Source organism: Schistocerca nitens, chromosome 12 (assembly GCF_023898315.1).
Source record: "Schistocerca nitens isolate TAMUIC-IGC-003100 chromosome 12, iqSchNite1.1, whole genome shotgun sequence".
Classification (NCBI taxonomy): domain Eukaryota; kingdom Metazoa; phylum Arthropoda; class Insecta; order Orthoptera; family Acrididae; genus Schistocerca; species Schistocerca nitens.
Window position 1 is genome coordinate 109983189 of NC_064625.1, and position 17640 is coordinate 110000828.

The 17640-nt window shown below is 44.7% G+C and overlaps 1 pseudogene; it reads right to left on the minus strand.

Moving 5' to 3' along the window:
* Positions 1-558: 558 nt before the first annotated feature.
* On the minus strand, positions 559-676 carry LOC126215520 (5S ribosomal RNA; annotated as a pseudogene).
* Between the last annotated feature and the right edge of the window lie 16964 nt (positions 677-17640).

Below are 17640 nucleotides of genomic sequence, written 5' to 3' on the forward strand. Positions count from 1 at the left end.
GCGCTGTAGGTCAATAGCACTAATGGCTGCGCTCCTTTGTAGCTCAGCAGAAAACTTAACATTTATACAGGACGAGAATTACAATAAAATAAAAGTTTAAACAAAGAAGATTCATTTCAACCACATTGAAACTCTATTTTTCAAATATTAATTAACAACATAACACAGTTTTTTACAGACCTCTCTGTTACGAGACATCAGTAACGTCCGATCATTACAACAGTTCGAACAAGAAGAGGGGATTGTTCTACATGAATCATAGATTACAAAAGATGAAGATTTTCTTTATCTTTTTCCATGAGTATTGTCTAAGATATAATTTTCACACAAAATTAAATTATGTCACTGGGAATAAAAGCACTCCGTCTTCAGGCCACAAGTGGCCCATCGGGTCATCCGACCGCCGTGTCATCCTCAGCTGAGGATGCGGACAGGAGGGGTGTGTGGTCAGCACACCGCTCTCCCGGTCGTTATAGCGGTTTTCTTTGACCGGAGCCGCTACTATTCGGTCAAGTAGCTCCTCAATTGGCACCACGAAGATGAGTGCACTCCGAAAAATGGCAACAGCGCATGGCTACCTGGACGGTCACCCATCCAAGTGCCGGCCACGCCCGAAGGCGCTTAACTTCGGTGATCTGACGGGAACCGGTGTATACACTGCGGTAGGGCCGTTGTCGTCACTGAGATTAATTATTTATTATTATTTTAGTATCGATGAAGTCCTTGTTTATTAATATGACGAGAATTTTCGCTCAAATTCCACAGACAGTGCTGTCGTGAATATTGCTCTGAAAAAAAAAAATAGTCATGGATATTACAAACCTCTCCCGTGTTCCGAAGTGCTGGCAGCGGTCCAGGCAGCACAATTACTGTGTGCGGAGAGTGCGGTATTATGGTGGAGCAGCTCTTCATGATCCACACACACATTTCTGTAATTAGTGCTGGAGTGGGTGACTCGAAAGAAGTGATATGAAGTGACGAATCTCGCTGTACCCTGTGGCAATCCGGTAGAAGGGTTTGAGTTCAGCGAATGGTTGGAGAACATTACCTAGCATCACGTCTAGTGCCGACAGTGAAGTACAGAGGAGGAGCTGTTTATGATTTTGAGGTGTTTTTCGTGGTTAGGGTGTGGTCCCTTTGCTGTGCTTAAGAAAGCTCTAAATACCTAAGGATATTACCACAATTTACAGCAAACAGTGCTGCGTACACTAGAGGTACAGTTCGGAGACGAGGACTGTTTCTACCGACATGAATGTGCGGGGGTTGGGTTGTTTTGGGGGAGGAGACCAGACAGCGAGGTCCTCGGTCTCATCGGATTAGGGAAGGACGGGGAAGGAAGTCGGCCGCGCCCTTTCAAAGGAACCATCCCGGCATTTGCCTGGAGTGATTTAGGGAAATCAGGGGAACACTAAATCAGGATGGCTGGACGCGGGATTGAATCGTCGTCCTTCCGAATGCCACCTCGCTCGGTCATGAATGTGCACCTTGTGTTTGAGGCAATGTTATGTGGAAAATGACATTCCTGAAATGTACTGTCCTGGCCACAGTCCCGACCTGAACCTTACAGAACACCTTTGGGGTGAGTTAGATCATCGACTTGGCTCCAGACCCCAGCCTACACCATCACTACCTTCTCTTGTTTCGGTTTTGAGGAAGAACGGGCTGCCATTCCTCCGCAGACACTCAGACAGCTCTTTGAAAGCCCCAGCAGAGATCAAACCGTCATAAATGCGAGCTATGGACACACCCCGTATTAATCTGCACTAACGTGCGCGTCATTTATGACGGCGGCCGTGTTTAGGTTCGTTCTGCGCATCTGACGCCACAAAACACAGTCAACCAATGAACAGAGAACGACGTTGCCAGATCTCGACTGCAGTGCAGAGCACAGACGAGTGTCTTCAGTTTTAGAAACGTTCAGTCATAAATAAAGTAATTGAATAAAAGCAATGTCTTGATAGCATACTTTCTATAAAAGAAAGTTTGGAAAAAGCATTCTTTATACCAATTGCTTCATATTCTACTAATTATTTATACCAAACAAGCAATAAGCCTCCTAATTCAGGCGATAGCAAGGAAAGGTGTTTGTATCATTCTCACTAACCGCTTTTTCGCAATAAAGAACAGTGGTAATTGTTTATTTCCTATTGTACTTCGACGAAACGTGAGTAATTCATAATCACACCAACATTGTTTGTCGGTATTTTGCGTGATATTTTAAAGTTGTCCGGGAGATCAATTTAGCGACGAGCCGCGTTAGCGTAATGGTGAAAGTGTTTGGCTGCTAAGCAAATGGTTCAGAGTTCAAAGCTTGTTCTGTGCGTAATATTTTCTTTATTTAAAAACAATATCGAAGTGTCTTACTTCATGAATTTTATTCGTTTGAATGTAATTTTTTGAAATTTCTAGTGGCAACTAAAATCGACCATACAGAAAGTATACGCTATGGACTTTTACCTCTGCAAACTCTTCAAAATTTCGTGCAATGGTTTACTATATCTAATGCTGCACAATAACTGCGTTGAACATCGAAACAAAATTAAGTCATTTATGGGGGGAAGGTATCAGTCAAGAAGATGTGTAAAAACCAAATTTTTGGGCCAAATAGTTTTTGTGAAATCGAATGATAAAGTGTGTCAAGGCAGTCGAAACACCATGTGTCTGCACAGGCGAGCAGTGCAATGATGACAAAATCGCGCACATCGCGGAATGTGGGAGCACGTCTCTGTAACAGCGAAAGGGTTAATGCGGCCGTGGTAGCTTTACTTCATAAACTGCGCGCTCCCCCCAAAACGTAAGTTTGCGAACTATACTATGGCGCTGCTTCTCTTGGCGCGTTCAACTGGCAACGCAGCAACATCCCGCGTCTGGGCGGGCATGCGCGAACCGCCAAGATAAAAGAATTGAACTATAATAAGTGTCCAGATACTTTTGGTCAGACAGTGCATGCACAGGGTATGGTCGAGTGAAGGCCGGATGCGGGCAGAGCTAGACCGGATGCAACGCAAAATTAACGAGCCTGCTTCTCTAAAGGACGCGAGGAGTAGGGTGACTGTGCGGAGAAATTGCCTTAACGCAGGGCGGGCTAGCATTTGAGTTTTATGCAAATGAGAGCGGCAGTCGAGAGGAGAGGAAAGAGCACGGGGTTACGCAACGGTCGGCGGTAACGGTGGAGCCGGCCAAGGCTGTAGCACGAGCGCGAGGGCTGATCGCAGTTGCGCGGCTGCTGGGACGGCACTGCAGAAGAGCCGAAGCACCAAAAAGGGGAGGGGGACACGGCATCAAACTTCGCAGGTACAGAGGGTATTACAATTAAAAGTAAAATCTACAAAGAACTTGGCAGCATGAGCCCACTTGTCAGTATAAAGTAGCAACCCCTCTGACCTGGCCGCATTCAGTGATTTGGTTGGGAAGGGTGTCATAAAGCCGTTGCATTGTCTCCTGAAGCAAGATGGCCCACAACTTGATATGTCGGATACTGCCAATGGATTGCTGTTGATTTCCGTGCTGGTTCCAAACATGTTCTATTGGAGATAGGTCTAGGGACCGTGCTGACCACGGAAGTAAACATCAGGCACACAGTTCGCAGAGACAAATATCATGTGTGAACGAGCATTATCCTGCTGAAAAATGGCGCCACGATGTTGTCACATGAGAGGTAATATGCTACAATCCAGGATGCCCCCTTTCCCTCCTTCATAGTAGAATGGCGGGTGGTAAGAACTGTACGTTAGGTATAACAGACTGGGATAGTGCAGTTGTTAAGATTCGGTGGTTGGAACATCAGTGTCATTCCAGCCATTGATATTTAGGTTTCATGTGGCTTCCCTAAATAACTCCAGGCGAATGTCAACAAGCTCGCGTCTGAATTTGTGGTCCTGTCCCCCTCACGTTAAACGTGTGTATATGTTCATATGTCCGTATAAATGACTTGGGGTTTCCTTGTATTAAACGGACATCATTGTATAACGGTTCTCGGACAAATGAATTATCGTTGCTACTTTCGTATTAGCACTAATTTCACTGATTTTCTGGTTGTGGTCATTTAGCCGGATATACGTGCAATGATGTAATATGTTGCCCGACTTTTCTTGTTATGTACACTCTCTGGCTTTGAATAGTAATCCCCTTTGTGACGCGCAAGCCGTCTCTTAGAGCGTCTGCCAAGGAGTTTCTTGATCATCTCCGTAACACTGTCGCGGCTGCTAAATGTTCCATGACGTAATGTGCTACTCTCTGTTGGATCTTCTCTATCTCTTCTATTTCTGTAATCCGAAATGGTCCAAATGGCTCTGAGCACTATGGGACTTAACATCTATGGTCATCAGTCCCCTAGAAGTTAGAACTACTTAAGCCCAACTAACCTAAGGACATCACACACACCCATGCCCGAGGCAGGATTCGAACCTGCGACCGTAGCGGTAACGCGGTTCCAGACTGAAGCGCCTAGAACCGCTTGGTCACACCGGCCGGCTGTAGTCTAGTAGGGTTACTTAAGGTCTTTCCGTATAGTTACGCCTAGATATTTTACGGTAAATGCCGTTTCCAGCAGTTTGTCATCAATAGTGCAGTTGAACAGCAGTGGTTTTCTTTTCCTGTGTATTCGTGATACATTTATCTACGTTCAGGGTGAACTGCCAGGCCCTGCATTAGTCGTCGTTTTTTTGCAGTCTTTTAGCGTCGTCTCTTTCAAATAAACAACGCGATCGTCTAAGAACAGATGACGGAGCTTCCGACGTAATCCACTAGATTATTTACGTAAACTGTAGATAGTAAAGACACTGTAGCACTCCTCTGAGTGACTCTGGAAATTAGCTTTATGTCTGTCGATTTTGATCCGCTTATCGTTCCGCTGTCTGTAAGGAAGCCCTTAATCCAGTCACCAGTAATCTCTGAGGTTTTTGTAAACTAAAGGAGAGTATTGATCTGCACCGGATGCTTCCAGAAGTCAAGGAACGCGGTATCCACGTGGGCATTATTGTACAAATATACAGCGCTCTGGCGCTCCACCGTCTCCACATGACACCAGATCTTTCTCCATGTCGTTCTAGATTTCAGCCATCCAACCCTGGTACAAACTGCACAGTAATTAGGATTTGCAGAAAATAAATGCGTGGTGTAATGACTGACAGTTATCTCTCAATATTAGTAAGTGTAACTTACTGCGTATAACAAGGCGAAAATCCCCATTAATGTAAGAATACAAAATAAATGCCCAGTCTTTGGAAGCGGTAACATCCGTCAAATAACTGGGCGTGACTGTTCGAAATGATCTCAAATGGAATTATCAGGCCGGCCGCGGTGGTCTCGCGGTTCTAGGCGCGCAGTCCGGAACCGTGCGACTGCTACGGTCGCAGGTTCGAATCCTGCCTCGGGCATGGATGTGTGTGATGTCCTTAGGTTAGTTAGGTTTAAGTAGTTCTAAGTTCTAGGGGACTGATGACCACAGCAGTTGAGTCTCATAGTGCTCAGAGCCATTTGAACCATTTTGGAATGATCAGATTACACAAGTAACGGGCAAGGTGACTCTAGATTGCGGTTTATTGGTGGAATCCAGAAGCGATGCTATCCTTCAACAAAGGAAATTGCTTACAGTACGTTAGTTCGTCCAGTCTTAAGAGTATTGTTCGTCTCTATGGAACCCTTACCAGTTGGGTCTGATTCAATGGATTGGGAAGGTCCAAAGAAGAGCGGCAAGATTTGCGACTGGTACATTTAGCCATCGCGAGAGCGTTACAACTCTCATAGAAAGTTTGAAGTGGGACATACTTGGAAGATAGACGACACGCTAAATGGAAGGGGCTGCTCACTAAATTCCGAAATCCGATCTTCGCCGAGGATGTGGAGCATATATTATTACTACCAACTTTCAAATCGCGCAATGATCACCATTAAAGGATATGGGAAATTAGAGCTCGTACTGAGGCGTTGAGACAGTCGTTTTTCCCTCGCTCGATCCGCGAGTGGAACAGAGGGGGGGAAATATGACTTTGGCGCGAATTGTGCCCTCCTCCACGCACCGTTTGGTGGTTGACAGAGTATATATGTAGATGTAGATGTAAACTGGATCTTACCGGAAAGCACGCAGAAGACTAAGACCCTGCCTGCTATTATCGGCGTAGCTTCTCTCCCGGCATGTCACTGTTCTCCGTGTTCTGTTCAACAACTAATCAGGGTTCCTCTAAGAGCGCCAAGATTAGGCTGTATACAGGGTGACTCACGAAGATACGCAGATATTTCAGTATGTTATTCTACAAGTAAAACTAAAGAAGAAAGTTAATGTAAACATAGGTCCGCAAATGTTTAGTTACGGAGTTACGAATAATAAAAGATTTTGCCTGAAATTGAGCAACTTCGCTAATATGAAGTCATCTCAAAACTGTACGATGTTAAAGTTAAGCACGATTTCTATTAATTTTGTTGTTGTTGATCTGGTGAATCTAATAAAACATGTCCCAGACGTGTGTCTGCAGTAGTTTTCCACAACATCCAGAGAAGTAACAAGTAAATTTGTTTACTTTTCATTAAGAACATGTCATTGTTGGCAACCATTGTTGGGTTGTTTCAGTCGTTTCCTAACCTAGAAACGAGTTAGTTTTCTGTATCGTTCAGTGAAAGAAGATAATAGCGACGGTGTATTCAAGTGAAACCACATAGCAACTGTTGTAGTTTGTAGATTAGTTATGAAATAGGGATACCTTTCAAATTTACAACAGAGGAATACGCCGATATGGTGTTTATTTATGGCTGCAGTTAAAGAATATCACGTACTTTATCCAACCCGGAGGATTCCGAATGCACGAACCATTAGCGGAGTATTTCGAATGTTCATACACGTGCAGCTAAATGCACTGAACTCGGCGGAGACATTTTTGGATATTTATTGTGAATGTATTGTGAAATTGTATGAGCAATGTACAACTTCCATAACACTGAGCTTTGTTTTTTCCGCTTTAACATGAATTCACGTGTGCTACGGTATTAATGAAAGTAGATTATCTGACACAGTCATACAGCTTCAGTTAACGCTATTACCATCAGTTTTGCAAAATTAAATTCTCTACAAATTCTGTTGAAAACTTTGTGCAATTGTCTGGAATTTAAAAAACAAATTAGGCCAAGTAGTTAATAAATTAAAAATTTTACGAAATTACGTCTTTGCTTCTGTGGATGTTGTGGAAACCTACTGCAGATACACGCCTGGAACATGTTTTATTAGATTCACCAGATCAATAACAACAACATTAATGGAAATCGTGCTTTACTTTAGCCTTTTACAGTTTTGCCATGGCTATATATAAGCAAAGTTACTAAATTTGAGACCAAATATCTTATTAGCCGTAACTCCGTAACTAAACATTTGCGGACCTATGTTTGTATGAACTTTTTTCTTTAGTTTTACTTGCAGAATAACATATTAAAATGTTTGCATATCTTCGTGAATCACCCTGCATATTTCTGTATTTTCTCCCCCCTTCTCATCTACTTGCTTTACCCTATTTCTTCTCGTCTTCCCGGGACCAGGAAACTACTTCTCCACATGCAGATTCCTTCAGTAGTGCTGTTACCCTTTTCCGTTAGAATATCATTAATCACATTTTACAGTAACGTAATGAGGTAATTACTTGGCACAAAATACTGATAAGGCTGAGATGTCTGAGGTGCCGTATAGTGGTAACTCTGCGTATTAATACTGGCGAATCCGGCAATGCTTCGCCATCGCTAAAATATGTATCGGTCTTGGGTATACGTCCTAACCTGGGGTAACCTTCGGAATTGTGTCAGGTCGCAAATTTCTGCTACACATTGCGATTTTGCCAATTTTGAAGGTCAAAAATTACAATAAATCATATAGAATACGAATGAAAAGGAATACTTTATTTCGCATTTGATTTTCATTATTTTTAAGGTTTTTTAAAACTTTTTGTACGTAATACATTTACAGAATTTCAGAATGCACACTGTTTTTGATTTTTTGGATACTATGTGGTAAGAGTGTGCCTTCTAAACTAACACATCAATTTTTGGTATGACTGTTTATTGTACAGAAATGAATATAGTGCGTTTTCTTAAATTGCCATCTTCGGAGAACCTCTTAATAATTCTTCGAAAAACATCATTTCATATCTTTCTAATGGGATTTATTATCTCTCTAATGGGATTTATTATAACATTAGTATTGTCTGCAAAAGTACCAATTCTACTTTTTTAATGTTAAGTGGGAAGTCATACACATATTTAAGAATTGAAGTGGACCCAAAATTGAACCCTGTGGGACTCCCTTCGTTATTTCTCCCCTCTCAGTACAATTTTCTCTCCATTCAACGCTCTTTGAATTATTCAGCACACCGTTTGCTATTATGAAGCATAATTGAAACCAGTTGTGTGTACGCTAAGGTCATCCACACATCTATGGAATAGGAGTAGACCCAAAATTGAAGCGTGTGGGACTCCGTTTGTTACTTCTCCCCTGTCATTACAGTTTTCTATGCTTTCAAAATTGTTTGAATTATTCAGCATATCTTTTTGCATTGTGTTTGTTCAGCATGATTCAAACCAGTTGCTTGTAAAGGCAAGGCAAGGGACAAGAGCGAACATCCAAAATCACTATGGAATACAGCTCTTTAGGGAATACGCGAGAGAGCTTCGGAGCCATTGCTCCACCCGACTCCATCGTCTCGTTTCGTGCTGTACTCATGACTAAGGTGTCGGTCCCGGCGCCTGCCCGCCAGCCTTGCGCGTAGCCCCGGCAGCCTTGCCCGGCGCTATTCGCCGGCGGCCAGCGGTTTCGCCTCTTTTTCTCTTTCTCTCTCTCTCTCTTTCCCTCTCTGGCCGTGCGCCTTGCAGAACCGCACTGTCCAGCGGCGCGGCGTTGCGCAACACGGAACTGCTCAACTGCTGGCCGACCACGCCCTGTCCGTAGTCTGCTGCTGCCTTGCAGTGCAGAGCAGACGCTGCCGGGTACTGTGTGTGTGGCCTGCACTCCCAGCAGCCGCGGTGGCCGGCAAGGACGCGCAGCCTCAGGCAGGCCGACATTCCCCTCCTCCGTCAGCCGCGGGCCTTCTGTCTAAGTTTGAACATTGTGGGGTTAGGGAAAAAGCTTAGCAAAGGTTGGCATCAGAATCTGGAAAGTAGGAATTAGTAAGCTATGGTTCAGAGTCAACAAAGAAGGAAGAGGTTCCGGTATGATTCATGATATACAGCGTGCTTGTAATTACCCGCCAGGACTCAGGTAGGCCCGCCGACCCCGGATCGAGTCCGTCCAGCGGATTATTGACGACGGCCGGTGTGCCGGACAACCTGGATGTGGATTTTAGGTGGTTTTCCACATCCTCCTATGTGAATACTGGGCTGGTCCCCACTTCCCGCCTCAGCTCCACGATTCTCAGACATTTGAAACACATTCACACTATTTCACGATTTACACTAGATGCAGACAACTGGGGTTCACTACTTCCGTCCCAGGGGGTATGGGATGGCGGCAGGAAGGGCATCCGGCCACGGGGTATGAGATGGCGGCAGGAAGGGCATCCGGCCACCCTTTAAAAATTAACCATGCCAATTCCGTACTTACCCCTGCCGACACTGCGCACAATGCGGGATAAAGGGAGTAGCAAAAGAAAGAAAGAACAGGGTGCTTATAATTAGAGCAGCTACACACGGAGTTACAGTGTGGGCTGTAATTACCGTTGACAGCGAAACTCGGTAGGTATGCTAATGCGTTATTCCGGAACCGATTTTCCCTGAAAAAAAAAAAAACAACGTTAGTTCCAGTTTTAGTCACCACGAGCAGGTTTAGCGCTGTATGCTGTTTGTACGAGGGGCATTTGAAAAGTGCGTACAAAAATAAAAACTACTTACACGTGTTAGTGTAAACCTTTTTTATTTTTCGACATAGTCTCCTTTTAGAGTTATACACCCCGTCCAACGCTGTTCTAATTTGTTGATCCCTTCCGAATAATAGGAGTCGTCCAAGTATGCAAAATAGCTATTAGTTGCTGTAACCACCTCCTCGTTTGAATAAAATCTTTGTCCCGCCAGCCAATTCTTCAAATTGGGGAACAAATAGTAGTCCGAGGGAGCCAAGTCTGGCGAATAGGGGGCATGTGAAACGAGTTCGCATCCTATTTCCATTAACTGCTGAGGTGTGTGCTGGTGCACTGTCGTGATGGAAAAGGACTTTTTTGCAGCCTAGTCGCCGGCGTTTTTCCTGCAGCTCGGTTTTCAAACGCTCCAATAACGATGAATAATAAGCACCTATAATAGTTTCACCCTTTTCCAGATAGTCGATGAGGATTATCGCTGTCGAATTCCTAAAGACAACCTTTCTGGCCGAAGGAATGGTCTTCACCTTCTTTGGTGAAGATTCTCTCTTGGTCACCCATTGTTTAGATTGTTGTTTTGTCTCAGGATTATAGTAATGTATCCATGTTTCATCCACAGTGACGAAACGACGCTTAAAGTCCTGCGGATTCTTCTTGAACAGCTGCAAACCATCCTTGCAACACTTCACACGATTCCGTTTTTGATCAAGCGTGCGCAGTCGCGGAACCCTTCTTGTGGATAGCTTTCTCATGTCCAAATGTTTATACAAAATATTACATACCCGTTCATTCGAGATGCCCACAGCACAAGCAATCTCTCGCACGTTAACTCTTCTATCATCCGTCACCATATCAGGGATTTTATCAATGATTTCTGGAGTCGTAACCTCCACAGGGTGTCCAGAATGTTCAGCATCACTTGTGCCCATATGGCCACTCCGAAAACTTTGAAACCACTTACAAACTGTTCTAATCGACGGTGCAGAGTCAGCGTAATATTTATCAAGCTTCTCTTTAGTCTCCTGAGGCGTTTTGCCTTTCATAATGTTTAATCATCGCACGAAATTCTTTTTCGTCTATTTTTTGACAATAACTCGACTTCCTTGATTCACACGAATGCCGAACACAAAGACATACGAGGTGCATTCAAGTTCTAAAGCCTCCGATTTTTTTTCTAATTAACTACTCACCCGAAATCGATGAAACTGGGGTTACTTCTCGACGTAATCGCCCAGCAGACGTACACATTTTTCACAACGCTGACGCCATGATTCCATGGCAGCGGCGAAGGCTTCTTTAGGAGTCTTTTTTGACCAGTGGAAAACCGCTGAGGCAATAGCAACACGGCTGGTGAATGTGCGACTACGGAGAGTGTCATTCATTGTTGGAAAAAGCCAAAAGTCACTAGGAGCCAGGTCAGGTGAGTAGGGAGCATGAGGAATCACTTCAAAGTTGTTATCACGAAGAAACTGTTGCGTAACGTTAGCTCGATGTGCGGGTGCGTTGTCTTGGTGAAACAGCACACGCGCAGCCCTTCCCGGACGTTTTTGTTGCGGTGCAGGAAGGAATTTGTACTTCAAAACATTTTCGTAGGATGCACCTGTTACCGTAGTTAGTGCCCTTTGGAACACAATGGGTAAGGATTACGCCCTCACTGTCCCAGAACATGGACACCATCATGTTTTCAGCACTGGCGGTTACCCGAAATTTTTTTGGTGGCGGTGAATCTGTGTGCTTCCATTGAGCTGACTGGCACTTTGTCTCTGGATTGAAAAATGGCATCCACGTCTCATCCATTGTCACAACCGACGAAAAGAAAGTCCCATTCGTGCTGTCGTTGCGCGTCAACATTGCTCGGCAACATGCCACACGGGCAGCCGTGTGGTCGTCCGTCAGCATTCGTGGCACCCACCTGGATGACACTTTTCGCATTTTCAGGTCGTCATGCAGGACTGTGTGCACAGAACCCACAGAAATGCCAACTCTGGAGGCCATCTGTTCAACAGTCATTCGGCGATCCCCCAAAACAATTCTCTCCACTTTCTCGATCGTGTCGTCAGACCGGCTTGTGCGAGCCCGAGGTTGTTTCGGTTTGTTGTTACACGATGTTCTGCCTTCATTAAACTGTCGCACTCACGAACGCACTTTCGACACATCCATAACTCCATCACCACATGTCTCCTTCAACTGTCGATGAACTTCAATTGCTTTCACACCACGCAAATTCAGAAAACGAATGATTGCACACTGTTCAAGTAAGGAAAACGTCGCCATTTTAAGTTTTAAAACAGTTCTCATTCTCGCCGCTGGCGGTAAAATTCCATCTGCCGTACGGTGCTGCCATCTCTGGGACGTATTGACAATGAACGCGTCCTCATTTTAAAACAATGCGCATGTTTCTATCTCTTCGGAGAAAAGAAATCGGAGGCCTTAGAACTTGAATGCACCTCGTAGACCAATATGGCTGAAACTGAGTGTGCGTTCTTTCCAAAGATGCTGCTAACTAACAAACGCCCCTCGTATGTCGGCATCATATCCACGCTGTTTGACAAGTCTTAGCGCGAGTGAGCAATATGGCTGTCCAGAAGAGAGACAGTGAGCTGTTAGTGAAACTGTTGCATGTGAACGGCAACAAGTACAATGCTGCATTGAGACAGTATCGCCGATTGCAAGGTCTAAGGAGAGTCCCGATGCCGTTATATGGTTTAAAGAAGATGATAATGACATTTAAAAAGACAGGTTAGCGTTGTGTGGCACCTGGGAGAGAGAGAGGGCCCCTTTTTTTTTTTGGTCATCAGTCTACTGACTGGTTTGATGCGGCCCGCCACGAATTCCTTTCCTGTGCTAACCTCTTCATCTCAGAGTAGCACTTGCAACCTATGTCCTCAATTATTTGCTTGACGTATTCCAATCTCTGTCTTCCTCTACAGTTTTTGCTCTCTACAGCTCCCTCTAGTACCATGGAAGTCATTCCCTCACGTCTTAGCAGATGTCCTATCATCCTGTCCCTTCTCCTTATCAGTGTTTTCCACATATTCCTTTCCTCCCCGATTCTGCGTAGAACCTCCTCATTCCTTACCTTATCAGTCCACCTAATTTTCAACATTCGTCTATAGCACCACATCTCAGATGCTTCGATTCTCTTCTGTTCCGGTTTTCCCACACTCCATGTTTCACTACCATACAATGCTGTACTCCAGACGTACATCCTCAGAAATTTCTTCCTCAAATTAAGGCCGGTATTTGATATTAGTATTCTCTTGGCCAGAAATGCCTTTTTTGCCATAGCGAGTCTGCTTTTGATGTCCTCCTTGCTCCGTCCGTCATTGGTTATTTTACTGCCTAGGTAGCAGAATTCCTTAACTTCATTGACTTTGTGACCATCAATCCTGATGTTAAGTTTCTCGCTGTTCTTATTTCTACTACTTCTCATTACCTTCGTCTTTCTCCGATTTACTCTCAAACCATACTGTGTACTCATTAGACTGTTCATTCCGTTCAGCAGATCATTTAATTCTTCTTCACTTTCACTCAGGATAGCAATGTCATCAGCGAATCGTATCATTGATATCCTTTCACCTTGTATTTTAATTCCAGTCCTGAACGTTTCTTTTATTTCCATCATTGCTTCCTCGATGTACAGATTTAAGAGTAGGGGCTAAAGGCTACAGCCTTGTCTTACACCCTTCCTAATACGAGCACTTCGTTCCTGATCGACCACTCTTATTATTCCCTCTTGGTTGTTGTACATATTATATATGACCCGTCTCTCCCTATAGCTTTTCAGAATCTCGAACAGCTTGCACCATTTTATATTGTCGAACGCTTTTTCCAGGTCGACAAATCATATGAAAGTGTCCTGATTTTTCTTTAGCCCCTATCTGTCTGGAATTTACTGACGAGGTTGCTGTCGCTGTAGCTGACCACGCAGCGCGTGCCCCGGCTAGTGCTAGGGCTCGTCCAGTGTCACGATAATTGCTCATCCCATGGTCAACAGCACGGGAAGTTTTGCGATCTATTTTACACTGGAACCCACACAGCCTCCAGACGGTGCAGCAACTGAGACCTATCTGCAACAGCGTTCTGAATTTACTCTTCGGTTTCGGTGGTGGTGGTGGTGTGTTGGGGCTTATGGGCGCTCAACATCGAGGTCATCAGCGCCCTGACACACATTAAAAGGAACGAATGTGGACAGACCTAAGAAAACTAAAGCACACACTCAAAGAAAGCAGGAAAGGAAGGAAAATGCTACATAAGAAAGTAAAACCTAAGGAAAGGGGAAACATAGGAATAATTTAGTTCATGAAATAAGTTCGTGGCTTGTGGAAAATAATTTGATGCTAAATCACAGTAAGACTCAGTTTTTACAGTTTCTAACTCACAATTCAACAAGAACTGACATTTTAATCAGACAGAATGGGCATGTTATAAGCGAGACGGAACAGTTCAAGTTCCTAGGCGTACGGATAGATAGTAAGCTGTTGTGGAAAGCCCATGTTCAGGATCTTGTTCAGAAACTAAATGCTGCTTTATTTACCATTAGAACAGTATCTGAAATAAGTGACACTTCAACACGAAAAGTAGTCTACTTCGCATATTTTCATACGCTTATGTCGTATGGTATTATTTTTTGGGGTAATTCTTCTGATTCAAAAAGGGTGTTTTTGGCTCAAAAACGGGCTGTTCGAGCTATATGTGGTGTAAGTTCGAGAACCTCTTGTCGACCCCTATTCAAAAATCTGGGAATTCTGACATTGCCCTCACAGTATATATTTTCTTTAATGTCGTTTGTTGTTAGCAATATTAGCCTATTCCCAAGAGTTAGCAGCTTTCACTCAGTTAATACTAGGAAGAAATCAAATCTGCATGTAGAATGCAGTTCCTTGACTCTTGTGCAGAAAGGAGTGCAGTATTCTGCTGCATCCATTTTCAATAAGCTACCACAAGAACTCAAAAATCTTAGCAGTAGCCCAAACTCTTTTAAGTCTAAACTGAAGAGTTTCCTCATGGCTCACTCCTTCTATTCTGTCGAGGAGCTCCTGGAAGAGCTAAAAAATTAAGCAAATTCCAGTGTTACATTGCTGATTGTCTTCATTTAAACTTATGACTTGTCACCTGAATATGTTTTTTTTCTATATTTCATTTTATCTGTTTCTAATATCGTGTTATAATTTCATGTATTGACTCGTTCCATGACCATGGAGATTTCTCCTTAATTTGGTCCCACGGAACAATAAATAAATAAATAAATAAATAAATAAATAAAAATGTCACAGGAAATTGTTATTGGCTGGCCACTTACATAAAATATGGGCGAGCTTGTCACACTGTGAGCAAATTAAAATCCTCTCCCTAAAATCTTTGTAAAAACATTTGACAGGGCACAGAACTTTAAAACTTTAACCACATTCGTCCGAGTGTTGCCTAAAAGAGATGGCAGGTCCGCTGGCAAGTCAGCCGCGACCCGCTGGTCAGAAAACAAAACGCAATGCAATAAAACGTGTCGCACAGTGACCTGGACGCCGCAAGCACCACACATTGGAGGGTCCTCTCGCCGGAGCAGGAAGCAGTGCGTCATAGGGCTGTGGCCTATTCGAAGCCGAGTGAGGAGAACCCCGTCCCGTCGACGGGGCTGAAAGGAAGTACACCACACACGCGTTGTGGGCTCGACTATACGGAGCTTATTGTCAGTCACTTCCAGCCACCCATCCTCCCACCGACGCATGACCCGTGAGCTCAACAGCGAGGTGAGTGCGTGCAAGGGGATAGCACACTGAGATACTTGTGGGGCGAGACACGCCTCCTCGGCTGCGAGATCTGCCCTTTCATTCCCAGCAATGCCGACATGCCCCGGAACCCAGCAGAAAGCTACAACCTTCCCCAGCCGCTGTAGTCGGAGGAGGGCATCCTGGATGGTCTGGACAATTTTGTCTGCCGGATACAAACGTTGCAATGAGTGAAGGGCACTGAGTGAATCGGAACAGACAAGAAATTTAGGAGAGGAAGAATGTCTCGTGTGCTCCAGTGCCCGCAAGATCGCAAACAATTCTGCATCAAAGACAGTAAAAGTCTGAGGCAGTCGGACCTTGAGTACACGATCTGGAAAAACAACTGAGCAACCAACAGAATCTTCTTGTTTCGACCCATCCGTAAAAACAGCTACATAGTCGTTGTGCTCAAATAAAATGGCAGAAAATGCTGCATTAAAAACGGTGGCAGGAGTGCAATCTCTCTTGTACAATAAATCTAAAATCACTCCGGGCCTCTTCAGTAACCAGAGTGGCAGGTGGTTAAAACCCTAGATTTGGGGTTGTACAGACTCCACACCGAGCGACTCTAGCACACGTTGCACACGGATTCCAAACGGCAACGTGGCCCGGGGGCGGCGGGAAAGAAGGCGGTCCAGAGGTGGATGGGCAACAAGATGGTGAGAAGGCGAGGTTGGAGCTGCAAGAAACTTACAAGCCTGGCGCACCAGCAGGAGCTGCCGCCGGATGGTAAGTGGCGGTTCGCCAGCCTCAGTACAGAGGCTGGGTACGGGACTAGTCCGATAAGCACCCGCGGCCAGTCGAATCCCAGCGTGGCGGACAGCGTCAAGGATCCGCAAATAAGACGGCCTCGCTGACGGTTTCGGTTAGAAGCTGATGACATAGGGCCGATCAATATTCTATGGAGTGACGAGGCGCGTGTTACACTACAGGGTGCAGTGAATACGCAGCTGGCGAGTTTTGTGTATTCTTAAGCCGAGTGTTGTGCACGAAGAGCCATTGCACTCGCCGTATGTGTGGTGTGAATTCACAAGCACCTTTATTGTGGGTCCGCTCTTCTTTGAGGATAATACACCCAGAGGGTCTGTCAGTACCGTGACGACTGCACCTTATCGAGACCTCCTTCGACAACGTGTGATTCCTGCTTTGGAAGAGCACTACTGTGTGGAAACCACTAATTTCATGCAAGATGGGACAACACCCCGTAGCGCTTACCCACTGAAAGATCTGCTTAAAGCAACCTCCCACGAACGTGTTATGTCCAGAAGTTTTCCAGATGCGTGGTCTCCAAGATCTCCTCATATGAATCAATGTGAGTTTTGGCCCAGAGGATATACAGGGTGTTACAAAAAGGTACGGCCAAACTTTCAGGAAACATTCCTCACACACAAAGAAAGAAAATATGTTATGTGGACATGTGTCCGGAAACGCTTACTTTCCATGTTAAGAGCTCATTTTATTACTTCTCTTCAAATCACATTAATCATGGAATGGAAACACACAGCAACAGAGCGTACCAGCGTGACTTGAAACACTTTGTTACAGGAAATGTTCAAAATGTCCTCCGTTAGCGAGGATACATGTATCCACCCTCCATCGCATGGAATCCCTGATGCGCTGATGCAGCCCTGGAGAATGGCGTATTGTATCACAGCCGTCCACAATACGAGCACGAAGAGTCTCTACATTTGGTACCGGGGTTGCGTAGACAAGAGCTTTCAAATGCCCCCATAAATGAAAGTCAAGGGGGTTGAGGTCAGGAGAGCGTGGAGGCCACGGAATTGGTCTGCCTCTACCTATCCAACGGGCACCGAATCTGTTGTTGAGAAGCGTACGAACACTTCGACTGAAATGTGCAGGAGCTTCATCGTGTATGAACCACATGTTGTGTCGTACTTGTAAAGGCACATGTTCTACCAGCACAGGTAGAGTATCCCGTATGAAATCATGATAACGTGCTCCATTGAGCGTAGGTGGAAGAAACTAAAATGAGCTCTAACATGGAAATTAAGCGTTTCCGGACACATGTCCACATAACATCTTTTCTT